The 14,353-nt window shown below is 34.4% G+C and overlaps 1 protein-coding gene across 1 annotated transcript in view; it reads left to right on the top strand.

The window, feature by feature from the left end:
• Positions 1-14,353, top strand: part of Vmp1 (vacuole membrane protein 1) — a 115,138-nt gene that overhangs the window by 6,639 nt on the left and 94,146 nt on the right. The gene's annotated exons all lie outside the window — the stretch shown is intronic.

Here is a 14,353-nt window from a genome sequence, read left to right on the forward strand (position 1 = left end):
ATTATTTGTATTGCCTTTGAACTTTATTGTATAAGAAATTTTTATGGATTTTTTTGTTTACAAAAATGACATCTTACTAAAATTGAAATCAATCTTGTATCTCTGCAAAACCCTAATTTTTAAATATTTAAGTTCATTAGTAACTTGAATAATTATGGGCAAATGAAACATACTAGGCATACTCTTACCTCAAAATTTTTGCACTTCTTTTTCTACAGTGCTTTTCCCTATACTTTTCATGCATGCTATATAATGTCAAATTCTCAAAGAGGAAGCTTTTCTATCTAGTCTGTTGAAGATTACTATACAAACATACATATACACACGCACACACATTCATACATACACGCACACACATTTAGCAACTTTATTTTTTACTGTAACACTAATCACTATCTGTTTGAATATTTTTGATTTCTGCTGTGTCTCTAACTCTTCCAAGTATGCCTAACATATAATATGCACTGAGTAAAAATTGCTGAAAGAGTAAACAAAAAATTTTAACTGCTGAATAGTATTTCATTATGGTATGTAGCCATAATTTATTTCTTCTCTTGACAATAAACATTTGGGTGGTTTCTAACTTTTGCTGTTGTTACTTTCTTTTTCTTTTTTTTTGGTACCAGGAATTGAACTCAACCACTGAGCCACATCCCCAGCCCTTTTTTGTATTTTATTTAGAGATAGTCTCAGTGAGTTACCTAGTGCCTTGCTTTTGCTGAGGGTGGCTTTGAACTGGAGATCCTCCTGCCTCAGCCTCCCAAGCCACTGGTATTATAAGCTGTTGTTACTTTCAACTGTTCCGTCCTAAAGGCTGTGGCACTCTGGGCCTTCCGTAAAAGAGGCAGACTTGAGAACTCTGAAATTCTTTTAGGGTCACTTTCCCATTGTCTTAATTAATAGCACCTGGCTTCCTTTACCTTTACAAGTCTCCTCATCAAAATTTTGCTTGGGGCTGAGGATGTGGCTCAAGTGGTAGCGCACTTGCCTGGCATGCGTGCAGCCTGGGTTCGATCCTCAGCACCACATACAAACAAAGAGGTTGTGTCTACCGAAAACTAAAAAAAATAAATATTAAAAAAAAATTTTTTGCTTGGCCAGTGCAAGGTAATCCCAATTTGGGAGGCTAAGGCTGGAGCCAAGTTCAAGACCCGTCTAAATGTAGTGAGGCGCTAAGCAATGAAAAGGACTGGGAATGTAACTTGGTTGTAAAACTCCTCTGGGTTCAAACTCCAGTACCCTCACCCCCCCCCACACACACACAAAATGTTTGGCTACACTCTTTGTTTTATCTCTAAATTTTTTTTAATATTTATTTTTTAGTTGTAGTTGGACACAGTACCTTTGTATTATTTATTTTTACGTGGTGCTGAGGATCTAACCCAGGCCTCACATGTGCTAGGTGAGTACTCTACCTCTGAGCTACAACCCCAGCCCCTTTAAATATGTTTTTTATTATTTTTTCTTCTTTTGGTATTGGGGATTGAACCCAAGGGCATTTAACCACTGAATCACATCCCAGCCCTTTTTATGTTTTATTTTGAGACAGAGTCTTACTAAGTTGCTTAGGGCCTTGCTGGGTTGCTTTGGACCCGCAGTCTTCCTGCCTTAGCCTCCTGAGCTGTTGGAATTATAGTTGTGCACCTTCGCACCCAGCTCCCTATTTCTGACATCTTGTTTCTCATTTTCATCTGAGATTTGATCAGAATGGGCTTCACTGTCCAGCTATTCAAAGCCACTTTGGTGATTTCTGAGAAGAATCAGACTTTCTCTATAGCTCTTCTCTTCTGAGCCCTTACCAGAGTCACCCTTAATGTACTGTTCATCATAATCTTGGCTTTTATTTCTTTTTTCCTTTGGTACTGGTGATTGAACCCAGGGCCTACCACATACCAGGGAAGTGCTCTACCACTGAGCCATATTCCCAGCCCTTTTTTTGTGGGTGAGAATGCTTGTCATTAAGTTGCTCAGGCTGGCATTGAACTTGTGATCTTCCTGTCTCAACCTTGGAAGTATGGATGACATGCACGTATGACCACACCTGTCCACAATGCAGACTTTTTCTAGTGTTCACTTCAAAACTGTTCCTGTGTCTACCAATTACCCAGTTCAAAAGCCACTTCTGCATTTTTAGGTATTTGTCATAGCAATTTATAAGTCAGTTTTACTGGATAATTTATAAAAAACAGAAATTTGTTTTTCACAGTTCTGAATACTGGGACCCAGATCTAGCTACTGACCTCTGTTTCCAAGACAAAAATGTGAACATTGTACTGTCAGGAAGGGAGGAATGCTGTGGCATTAACATGGCAGAAGGGCAAAAGTGGGTGGAATTTCTTCCATCAGACACCTTTTATAAGAGCATGAAACCCATTTCATAAGGGAGGAACCCTCATGGCCTAATTACCTCTTAAAACCCCACCTCTTAATACTTTCATATTGGCAGCACTTGAATTTTGAAGGAGTCTTATTAAAACCATACCAGTTATATAACTGGGAATAGAATTATTAGCATAGAGTGTGTGCCAGTATTTGGCTTTATGGGTTGTTTCCTTAACTTTGGTATTTTCAATCATATTTCCTACTTTTTGCCAAAGGAATATATGTAAAAATGATGTGGTAGATTGTAAAATTGAATGGTAGACTGCAGGATGGCCACAAATTCTTCATGTATTGTTTACATACCAGTTTTCAATGTGATTTTGTTTCTAGTGTCTATTTCTCTGTTGAGTCTGTACTTTGTTACTTGCTTTGGCCAGTGCAGCATTGGCAAGAATGACACAGACACAGGCTTGAAAAACATGTGCTTGACCTCTCTTATTGCTCTTTAGAGTGTTGAGCCCATATATAAAAAAAGCCCCAACTAACCAACTGGAAGAGAGGGGACCATGGAAAACAATCCCAGCCGAGCAAGATTTGTCAGCTCAAAAGCCAGGCTTGTCCAGACTAGAACCATCTAGCCCAACCCTCTGGGTCATGATAAATATATATATATATATATATATATATATATATATATATATATATATATATATATATATTTTTTTTTTTTTTTTTTAAGTCCTAAGCCTTAAGACTAAGATGTTATACACTATTGGTACAAATTAATCTCATTGTGATTTTATATGTGTATGTGCTAGGAATTGAACCCAGGGCCTCACACATGCTGGGCAAGTGCTATACTGCTGTGCCACCACCTCAGCTCCTCATTGTGATCTTGATTTATATTGTTTGATTGTCAATGAGGGCAGGTTAGATATCTTAATTATTAGCCATACACATTTCCTCCCCTATAAAATGCTTCTTGAAGCTGGGCAATGGATTATACACACCTGTAATCCCAGCCACTCAGTAGGGTGAGGCAGGACAATAGCAAGTTTGAGGCCAGCCTAGACAATTTAGAAAGACTGTCTGAAAATAAAAAGGTCACACACACACCTCTATGTCATTTGCCTATTTTAGTTTTATAGTTATTTGTCTTTTCTTAACATTATTGATTATATAACTGTTTTTACTTATCTTTTATCAGTAATATATTTCTCTGGTTTATCTTTTTATTAGGATACTTTTTTTAAAAACACTGTATTTCAGAAGGTAAAAGTTTTTAGTTTGGATAAGGTTCAGCTTATCAATTATTTTCTTTTATGTTCATGTGTTTTATATCCTAAGAAATTTTTGTGCACTCCAAGGTTGCAAAGATTTTCCTCCAGTTTTTCCAGAGTCATTATAGTTTTAGTTTTTACCTCTAGGTGTATAATTCCTTTCAAAATAATTATTGTATATAACAAGAAATAAGGAAGGGCCAATGTTTGTTTTCTAAATAAGACTGATCAGTTACCATATAAATTCCCTTGTACTTTTGTTGAAATTAGTTGTTCCTATATATATATATGGGTCTGTTTCTCTATTTTCTCTTCTGTTCCATTGATCTATGTCCATCTTTTTACCAAAACCACACCATCGTGATTATTGTAACTTTATAGCAAGACTTGAAAGCATTTAATACAATTCCTCCAACTTTGTTCCTTATCTAAATTATCTTGGCTGTTCTAAGTTTTTACATTTTTATATATAAATTTGAACTTATATTTTATTTGAAAGTCTAATCAAGGACATGAAGTGACATTCCCAACATTCTTACAATCTCTAAATTCTGGTATTATTTCCACTATCCTAGTTCTTGACCTTACTCTTATTTCTCTCTTTTGGTGAAAACTATATTGGTTATGAAAAACTGCCTGAGCATTTAGAAGTGGATTTAAGAATAAATGACAAACAGGATTTTCAACATATAATTTTACAAGATGTATATTTTCTTCATAAAAATAAAATCATGTATTAAAAGAAAAGACAATAAAATGGTATTTTTACATATTGGAATTGAGATGAAGAAACCTTCTCTAAAACCTATCTTCTTTCAAAAAAAGAGATCCTAAAGTTTTCCAGGTTGTGTCTTTTTTTTTTTTTTAATTGGAATTTTTTTACTTGAAATTTCACTTAATTACAAATTGGGTAAATAGTTCAGTGGTAGACCATCTGCTTAGCATGTACCAGGCCCTGAGTTTAATCACTAATATCAGAAAACAAACAAAAAACCCTACATATTTGATCTGGAACAGTAGTCTTTTTAATGATTAGAAGCTTGTGATAAGTTGAATGTACTTTACACTTGACTAAATTAAATTGAGGAACAGCTTAGGCCAAAAATATGTAACCTCCTAACCTGCAGACCCAGTTTTGGAAGATTTGTGGAGATTTTGAGTCCTTGAAATTGTACCCTAATTTGAGGCTTTAATTTGTCTTAATTCCTCAAGATTTTAAAAGTTCAAAAAGATTCAAGGAGTTTTTTCATACATTCCCATTCAAATCATCATGAATACTCAGAAAATTCATTTTTTAACTGGTAAAATCATGTGATAGATACTGTTTTCTGGCTCAGAGTCATATGATCTGATAGCCACTCTGATATTGTGCTTTGTGTTTGTGCAATGTGAGGCTGCCTAAAGCCTCATTGGTCAAGATATATTACTTAGATAATTTATTTAGTTTTTAAAAGTAAATTATAATCTTAATATTAATTGTTTTCACGAAGTCTGGAGCTCTTTTGGAGTAGCAGACTGTACTAAATAAAGGTTACTGAAAAGTGTCATACTTAAGTTGGCTGTCCTTGTATGTCTTGTATGAAAAACAGTGTTATCATTAAGAAATCTGGCTTAATATTTTTATGAGAAAGTAGAATCCATTTGAATAGATTATTTTCTTAAAAGGAGGGATATTCAGTTTATTTTTGAATGATGTTGCCAAAAAAAAAAAAAAATGAGAATCAATGGTTTCACTGCTCTTACTTCCTTTTCCTTTTCACCTGTTTAACTCTTCCAACAACTGTTAAATTACTCAGGTAGTTGCCATTATTGTGTCATATATAAATGTTTGTGTTTTGCTTTGGGGAACTAAGTAATTTAGCTTTACATTGTTTTTGCATTACAAGTATGGCTAATGTTTAAAATGAATGGAGTATTATAGTCTTAGCACTGAATGTACAGCCTACAAAGAACCTTTGTGAGATGATTTTAGCAGTGCTTTCTAAGTATTTCTGCCAGAAACAAATAAAAATACCACATATTTTAATATTAATCTTTTATTTTAAATGCTTCAGCTCCTTTTAAAATCTGCTAGGTACAGCCTTTTTTTTTAAATTTTTTTTTTAAATATTTATTTCTTAGTTTTCGGTGGACACAACATCTTTGTATGTGGTGCTGAGGATTGAACTCAGGCTACACGCATGCCAGGCAAGCGCACTACTGCTTGAGCCACATCCCCAGCCCTAGGTACAGCCTTTTGAAAAAGTATTTCTTGTGACTAGATCTGTGTTCTCAATGAAAATTATTTGATATTTGTGTTATACTTCTACGCTATTTGTTTTCTCATCTACAAATAATTACAAATAATGTACAGTTTATTTTAACAGCCTATTCTTACAAACCATACATGTACTCTCACGGCAAAGTAGGCTCCATTGAAAATTGAGAATAAATGTTAGGGGCTGGGGTTGTGGCTCAGTGGTAGAGCACTTACCTAGCATATGAGAGGCACTTGGTTCGATCCTCAGCACCACATAAACATAAATAAAGAAAATAAAAATTGTCCATCTACAACTAAAAAAAAAAGTTTTAAAAATTATATGTTAGATTCCTGTTTGAGTATATTTCATTCTTTTAAACAGACTAGGAATACTTTGGATTTTCTCCCAGATCTAGGATTCTGACCTTTCATGAAAAACTCCCAAAATCAAAGCTATTATGTCATTGAATTGTGAAAAGCAGCTCTTCTTAAAAATGATGCTTTTAACTTACCCTAACTATGTAGAGTAGATCCCTTTTACCCCATAGTAATAATTAACAGATTGTCCTTTTGATACATTTCAAAATGTTTAGATGAATGAAAAATAATTCATTTTTATTATCCAATATAACAAACTAAGATTTTTCTGATTTTGTGGCTGCATAGGTTGTGGGAACCAGTTATGAAGACTCTTGTATATTATAGAAGTTCAGAGAGCAAGCTTTTAGGGCTGGGGATATAGCTCAGTTGGTAAAGTGCTTGCCTCACATAAATAAGGCCCTGGGTTCAATCCCCAGCACCACAAAAAAAAAGAAAGGAAAAGAAAAAAAAGAAAGCAAGTGCATATCAGTGAACATTCAGAGTAGTATTTGTATGATTATTTGGGGGCATTTGTGACATTCATAAACTGGGCATGAAAAAAGGAACACTAAATGCCTGCCAGGCACTATGTGAGGCACTTAGATGTTATTTCTCTTGAAGTTGAGAAGCCAAATTACTGACAGTCTCAAAGTAAAACAAAAATACTTAAGGATGACATGAAAATTGTCAAGGAAATAATATGCAAATATGCTGAAATGTAAAAACTTGAATTACTTACCCAGGGAGACATGACTATTAAGTGGTGATGGTAGGAAATTTTTTTTTTTTTTTTTTGATACTGGGGATTGAACTGAGAGGTAGTTAATGACTGCACCACATTCCTGGCCCTTGTTATTTTTTTACTTTGAAACAGCGTCTCACTAAGTTGATTAGGACCTTGCTGAGTTGCTGAGGCTGGCTTTGAACTTGTGACCCTCCTACCTCAACCTCCTCAGCCACTGAGATTACAGGCATGCACCACTGTGCCTAGTGAATTTTTTTAGCTATTAAAAAATTAAACTACTTTGAGCTGTGAAGGCAAATTGAATTAGAATAAGGTGGATGCATTTGGTCCTGAGTGTGGAATACAAGTGAGATACATAGTTAAAATGTGACTTGTCCTGATATGGCCTCAAATCAATTAGGATGTATTAACAGCTTTGAGGTATCAAGTTGTCCCGTTTCCCTATAAAATGGGTCATTTTGTAATGTTGAAGATGATAATGAGATTAATAGTGTGTCAATGTTAGATTAAGTAACCACTTTTGCAATTTGAAAATAGGCAGCAAAGTATATAGTATTTCCTGAATAAAAATGGGCTGGCCATGCCATTAAATCCTCTCAGGACATGTGGAACTTGGTATGTCAATTTCAGAGTCTAATCCTTAGTTTTATAGTTTAGAAATTTGAATTAGTAAACCTATAATTTAGGTTTATTGAACAAACTGTAGGATATAGAAGTTTTCTAATCAGATTCATAAACCACATACCAGCTTACTAATATTGCAAAGAGAAGCATTCTGTAGATTGATCTTGTCCATTTCAAAATTCTCAGAAAAATTATTATTATTATTATTATTATTTGTACTGGAAATTGAACCAAGTGGTCTTCTACCACTGAGCCATATCCCCAGTCTTTTTTATTTTTTATTTTGAGACAGGGTCTCTCGCTAAGTTGCTTAGGTCCTCACTAAGTTCCCGAGGCTGGCTTTGAACTTGTGATCCTCCTGCCTCAGCCTCCTTAGTAGCTGGAATTACAGGAGTGCCCCACCACACCCAGCCTAAAAATAATCTTAAATCTAGTTTTGGGGGAGAATATGGTGCCCATTGTCAACAATAGTTTTCACTATAATTAAGACCACTTGGTATCTGGACCCTGCCTCTAGATTTATCACTAATTTATCTTGTGACATTATCAAAGACACTTTACCTCTGGGAGTTTATCTATGAATTATAAAGATAAGATAGATTTGAGTATTCCTTAAGATCCCTACTATGATTCTGATTATTTTTACAGAATAATCAAAAGCACTGTCCTTAAAAAAGCCCTGTCATGTGGAACGTCATCTTGCTTTTGAAAGAAGAGAATTTTATTTCTCCCCATTTCTCTCTAGCAAATTTACTTTCTATTTTTGTTTATGCCTATTCTGGACATTTCATATAAGTGGGAATCGTAACTTGCTATTTTGTAACTGAATTTGTTCATGTAGTGTACTGTTTTCAAAATTCATCATTGCTGTAGCATGTGTTAGTACTCAATTTCTCTTTATGGCTAAATAATATTTCACTTTTTGAATATACCAAATTTTCTCTGTGTATTCATCAGTTGAATGGGGGAATTCAATTCTCAATATAGCGTATTTAAGACTGAGAGAATAATGACATAATTACAACAGAGCGTAAACAGCACAGTAAGAAATCGGGACCAAGCTTTGAGGAACTCCAGGAAGTAGAGCAGGAAGAGCTATCAAAGCCAGATAAACAGGAGAATATTTCAAGGAAAGCATGTCAATAAAATTAAGAGGCTCAGTAAGATGTGTCTTTTTTATTTGGCATTATGGAAGTCATTAGTTGTTTTGTTGAATCAGAAGTCACATTGGGGCTGGGGTTGAGGTTCAGTGGTAGAGTGGTCGCCTAGCAGGCAATCTAGGTCCTGGGTTCAATCCTTAGGAATATATATATATATAAATAGAGATATAATTTTTTTAAAAAAGTCATATTGCAGTGGATTGGGTAGAGATTTGGTGATGAGGAAGTGGAGACTGTTTATAGGCAACTCTTGAGAACTGTACCATGAAGGACTGAGAAATGGGAAGTATTAGATAATGCTTATCTTCTGGTGAGAATAAAAGAGGAAAGATCAATGATACAGAGAGAACTATTTATAAAGAGAACTGAAAACATGAGAGGGGATGATATACAGAATGTATATTGCCATAATGGCCTTTGAGACATAGAGGACACTGCCATAGCTGTAAAGAGAGAAAGAGTGCTAACATGGGTGAAGATATAAATATTTGAGTAGGTTTAGTAGTAAAAGTATTAGAGAATTCTCCTTCTGCTTTTGTGTTTAAAAAAAAAAAGCTGTTGGCAACTGAGAGTAAGAAAGGAGAAAATGAGGTAAAATGTTTACAGATAGAGAACAAGGAGTGCAGTAGTTGTGAGAAAACTATCAATTCAAAATTGAAATGTGACATCTCAAATAGTAAGTGGCACTTAAAGGACACTATAGAATGAATAAGTGAAATTTAAATTGACTGTATAGTTGTATGATTTTTTTCCTCCAGCTATGTTTGGCTACTCAGGCAGATCTACTTGTGAATATAGGTGGTGCCAGCATGGTGGTACATACCTGTAATCCTAGCTACTAGGGAGGCTGAGACAGGAGGATCTTAAGTTTGGGGCCAGCTTTGGCAACTTAGTGAGACCCTGTCTCAAAATAAATAAAAATAAAAATGGCTAGGGCTATAGTTCAGTGACAGAGCACCCCTGGGTTCATTTTCCAGTACCAAAGAAGGTGGAGAATGCAGGTGGTTCCAGGAGCACTGCAATTTTGCAGAGTTTTCCTATATGTGTGATCCAGGAAGAGGAGGCAATGGAATTACGTTTTCAAAGGAATTAAAAACAAGAAATAAAGTAAAATCCTTTTGGAAATGGTTAAAATGCAAGAGAAGGTGGGGTGTGCTTTTATTAGCTTAACTGTTTAGAACCCTAGTGGTTCTTTTATTTTTGTTTGTTTGGCTCATAGTTGGTTCTAACCATCCTCAGTGACTAAAAATGAAAAAAATATTTTAACCTCCGTACACTTAATTGTTCACTACCCCAGCAGTTTTTTCTTTTGCTTGTTTGACTTCATGTTCTAGTTCTTTCTTTTGGGAATTGCAAAAGAAATTTTTTAAAATTTTTTTAAATTGAGTTTATTTCATTGTGAAGAAGTAGACTGATTAAAGGAAAATAACTTAGTTCCGTAGATTATTTCTTATTATTTTAATAGATTATTTCTTATTAAAATTCCAGACTATTATTTTATGTTTTCTGAGAGAATTTTAGAAAAGGAAATACCAGTTAGCTGTTCTTTTTTAGTATCTTGTGCAAGAACATATTATTTCCTCAAATAAAAATGCCTGTTAAAATATCTTGAGAACAAAACCTTCAAATGTGCAATACCATTGTTACAAATGTGACCTCAAATGGACCCAAGTTGTTTTGGATAAAACTTTTATCTCTTGAAGATGACACTATGGGAAAGAATAAATAGGAAGAAATGAGGTCAGTATCAGAGTATTTTGTGGGATGGTAAGGTTTTAGGATATTTTTTCATACCTCAAACCCTTTTGTGCCATTTTTATCTTTTCGCCCCAAATTAATTTTACTTATTGTGATGTAGGTGAATGTTGTCTGTTTATCTCCAAAAGATATCATCTATAGGGGTTGGTTGTCTTTCTGACCAGACTCTGAGTCTTTTGAGGACAGGTTCTTCTTTTTTTTTTTTTTTTTTGAGAATTTTAATATTTATTTTTTAATTTTCTGCGGACACAACATCTTTGTTTGTCCGTGGTGCTGAGGATCGAACCTGGGCCCCATGCATGCCAGGCAAGCGCGCTACCGCTTGAGCCACATCCCCAACCCCTTGAGGACAGGTTCTTCATCTTGCTCATTTATAAGCTCACTTCAGTGCCCATTAGAGACTCTAGAAGATTGAACAGCAATGGCATCATGGGTATAGTAGCAGTGAGGCATGAACTGTGAAGTTGTTTTTCTGGTTTTGGTAGTTATTGTTTTATATATTTTTTACCCTTTTGATGTATTGGCATTTATAGTTACACATGTGTATACACACAAACATACTATAGTACATTAGTACACGCTATTTTATCCAAATTGTTCAAACTTTTAAAATCCTGTAATCATTTACTTCAGGTTAATTGAAACCTATGCTTTATTTCTTGTTGTATAATCACTTTTCAGCATTTTGGCTAAGATCAAGTATATTTTTTATATTTATTTGTATATAGAGAAATAAAGGCAGCAAAATAAAGGTATTCATAAATTGATTGCATCTAAAAGAGGAGACCCTCTGTTGCAGTGATGAGTGTATGTTCTTTGTTCATTTTTTAGTCTTTCACTTATTTTCCCGTATGAGGCATAAATTTTTATAAGTATTTATAATTAAATGTTTAGTCAAGGAATAACATAGTAGCAGCTAACAAACCCATTTCTATATCATATTTAGTCAGCTAAATCTAGCATGATACCTAGCTCTTTAGTTATTATTGCTGAATTTAAGGTGTTGGGATGGAGCTCTGTGGTATGGCACTTGCCTAGCATATAGGAGGCCCTGGGTTTGACTCCCTAATACTGGGAGGAGAAATTGCTAAATTAGTAGATGAGCAAACAAAGCTACTTAAGTATCTTATTAAGTGATTTCTTGAGTTTCTTTCTTAATAATAACATCCTTCAAACTTATAAATCTGCCCTTGAATTCAGAACTGTCGCTCAATCAGCTTGTATAATAGGAATTTTTGAGCTAGTTGTTCATGAGAATCCTTTTAAGCTTGGAGCTACTATTAAACAGAGATAATGGGGCTGGGGATGTGGCTCAAGCGGTAGCGCACTCGCCTAGCGTGCGTGCGGCCCGGGTTCGATCCTCAGCACCACATACCAACAAAGATGTTGTGTCCGCTGAGAACTAAAAAATAAATAAATATTTAAAAAAAATAAATAAACAGAGATAATGAGCGGCTGGAGTTGGAGCTCATTGTAGAGCACTTGCCACGCAAGTGTGAGGCACTGGGTTTGATCCTTAGCACCACATAAAAATAAACAGAATAAAGGCATTCTGTCCATCTACAACTACAAAAATTTTTTTTAAATATAGAGATAATACAAGTTTCATACAAAAGTATACCATTCTTTTCCTATGAATATATCTGAAGGTTTCAGTAGTTCCTGTTTGACTTTTTTTTTCTTATATAGTATCATTGAAACAATTCACACACCATACAATCACTTATTTAAACTGTACATTTTAGGGCATGAGTATGACTCAATGGTCATGAGAATGTCCTAGCATGCATGAGGCCCTGGATTCAGTCCCCAAAATGACAAAGAATTTAATTAATTGATTAAACTGTACAATTTAGTGGTTGATAACATATTTACCACATCAATTTTAGGTCATTTTTACTACCCCAGAAACTCACAACTCATTAGCAGCCACTTCACATCTCTCTCCATGTAATCTTTTTGTTGTGTTCATGCCTATTCTGGACATTTCATGTAAATGGAAATCATAGTGTTGTGTTTTGTTATTGACTTTGTTCACTTAGTATTCCCAAAGCATTATTGCTGTATCATATATTAGTACTTGACTTCATTTGACAGCTGGATAATGTTTTATTGTTTTGGTGTACCATATTTTTAAAAAATTTTTTAGTTGTAGATGGGCATAATACCTTTATTTTTTATTTTTACGTGGTTCTGGGGATCGAACCCAGTGCCTCATGCATGCTAGGCAAGCGCCATACCACCGAGCCACAACCCTGGCCCCAAGTGTACCACATTTTTTTTTTTTTAAGAGAGAGAGAATTTTTTTTAATATTTATTTTTTTAGTTTTCGGTGGACACAACATCTTTGTTTGTATGTGGTGCTGAGGATCGAACCCAGCGCTACGCGCATGCCAGGCGAGCGCGCTACTGCTTGAGCCACATCCCCAGCCCCTGTACCACATTTTTATGTTCATTAATCAACTGATAATTATTTGGTATTATCCACCTTTTGACTATTCAGAACAATGCTGCTGTGAACATTCATGAACAGTTTGTAGATATAAGTGTTTATTTTACCTGCAAATGGAATCGCTGAGTCATATAGTAATTATTTTTTTACCTTTTGAGGAACTGCTAGAGTGTTTTCCAAAGCAACTTATCATTTTACATTTCCTCCCATAGTGTATGAGGTTCAGAGAGATTCAAATTTCTCCACATCATCACCAACACGTCTTGTTATCTCCCTTTCTTTCTTTTTTTTTTTTTAATATGTTTTAGTTGTTGATGGACCTTTATTTTATTTATTTATATGTGGTGCTGAGAATTGAAGCCAGTGTCTCACACATGCTAGGCAAGCACTCTTCCACTGAGCTGCAACCCCAGACCTCCCTTTCTTAATTCTAATAGCAATTCTAATAGATATCAGGATGTATCTCATTGTGTTTTAATTTGCATTTCCTTGTAGATAAAAGTCTTAGATATTTTTTATTACACTTATTAACCATTGGCTTATTTTGGGGGGGGGGAGAATATATACATATCCTCTATTTTCAGATTGGATTTTATGTTATTGAATTATCTGAGTTCATTTTATGTTTTCTGTTATTTGTTTGGTTTTTGTGGTATGGGGGATTGAACCAGGGTCTTGGGTTTGTAAGGCTAGAACTCTTCCACTGTCCTCAGCCTTTTCATTATATATTTTGGATAGAAATTTATAAAATATATGCTTTGTAAGTGTTGTCTCCCATTCTGTGCATTGTCTTTACATTTTTGTGATGATGTCCTTTGAAGCACAAAAGTTTTAATTTTGATAACTATTATTTGCTTTTAATAAAAATCTAAACAAGTTTTAAGATTGTGCTAAGGACTTAGCATCATAACCTTTATTGAAGTGAGGTGCTCTTTGAATGGAAAGATTTGTTTTATTACACCTGAAGAATGAATGATATAGTCACAGGCAATTTGGTGTTTTGCATAGAATAATTTACATGTTGTATTACAATGATTTAAAGTAAAAAACACACCTATGATATGAAGTAAAATAGAACTAGATTACATTTTACAATCATAAACATAATTTTTTAATCTTATATGCCCATATCAAGTCCAAGATAATTCAGTAAAATTGTTTCCTATATACAACTATCTGTAGTCTTGGATCTATATGTTAAAATTTGTGATTTGGTGATATAATACATTTTATTGAAGTAATGATAAAGTACTGTGAAAGATTAAATGCAAGAAAGTAAAAATTATGAAAAGGTAAATTTCAAATAGTATATGACATTAAGAATTAGAAGGATGTAGACATAATTTATCAATATTTGAAGGTACTAATACTTGATATCCTTTTCAAGTACTAATACTTGAAAAAACACCTCCA

Source organism: Ictidomys tridecemlineatus, chromosome 3, assembly GCF_052094955.1.
Source record: "Ictidomys tridecemlineatus isolate mIctTri1 chromosome 3, mIctTri1.hap1, whole genome shotgun sequence".
Lineage (NCBI taxonomy): Eukaryota > Metazoa > Chordata > Mammalia > Rodentia > Sciuridae > Ictidomys > Ictidomys tridecemlineatus.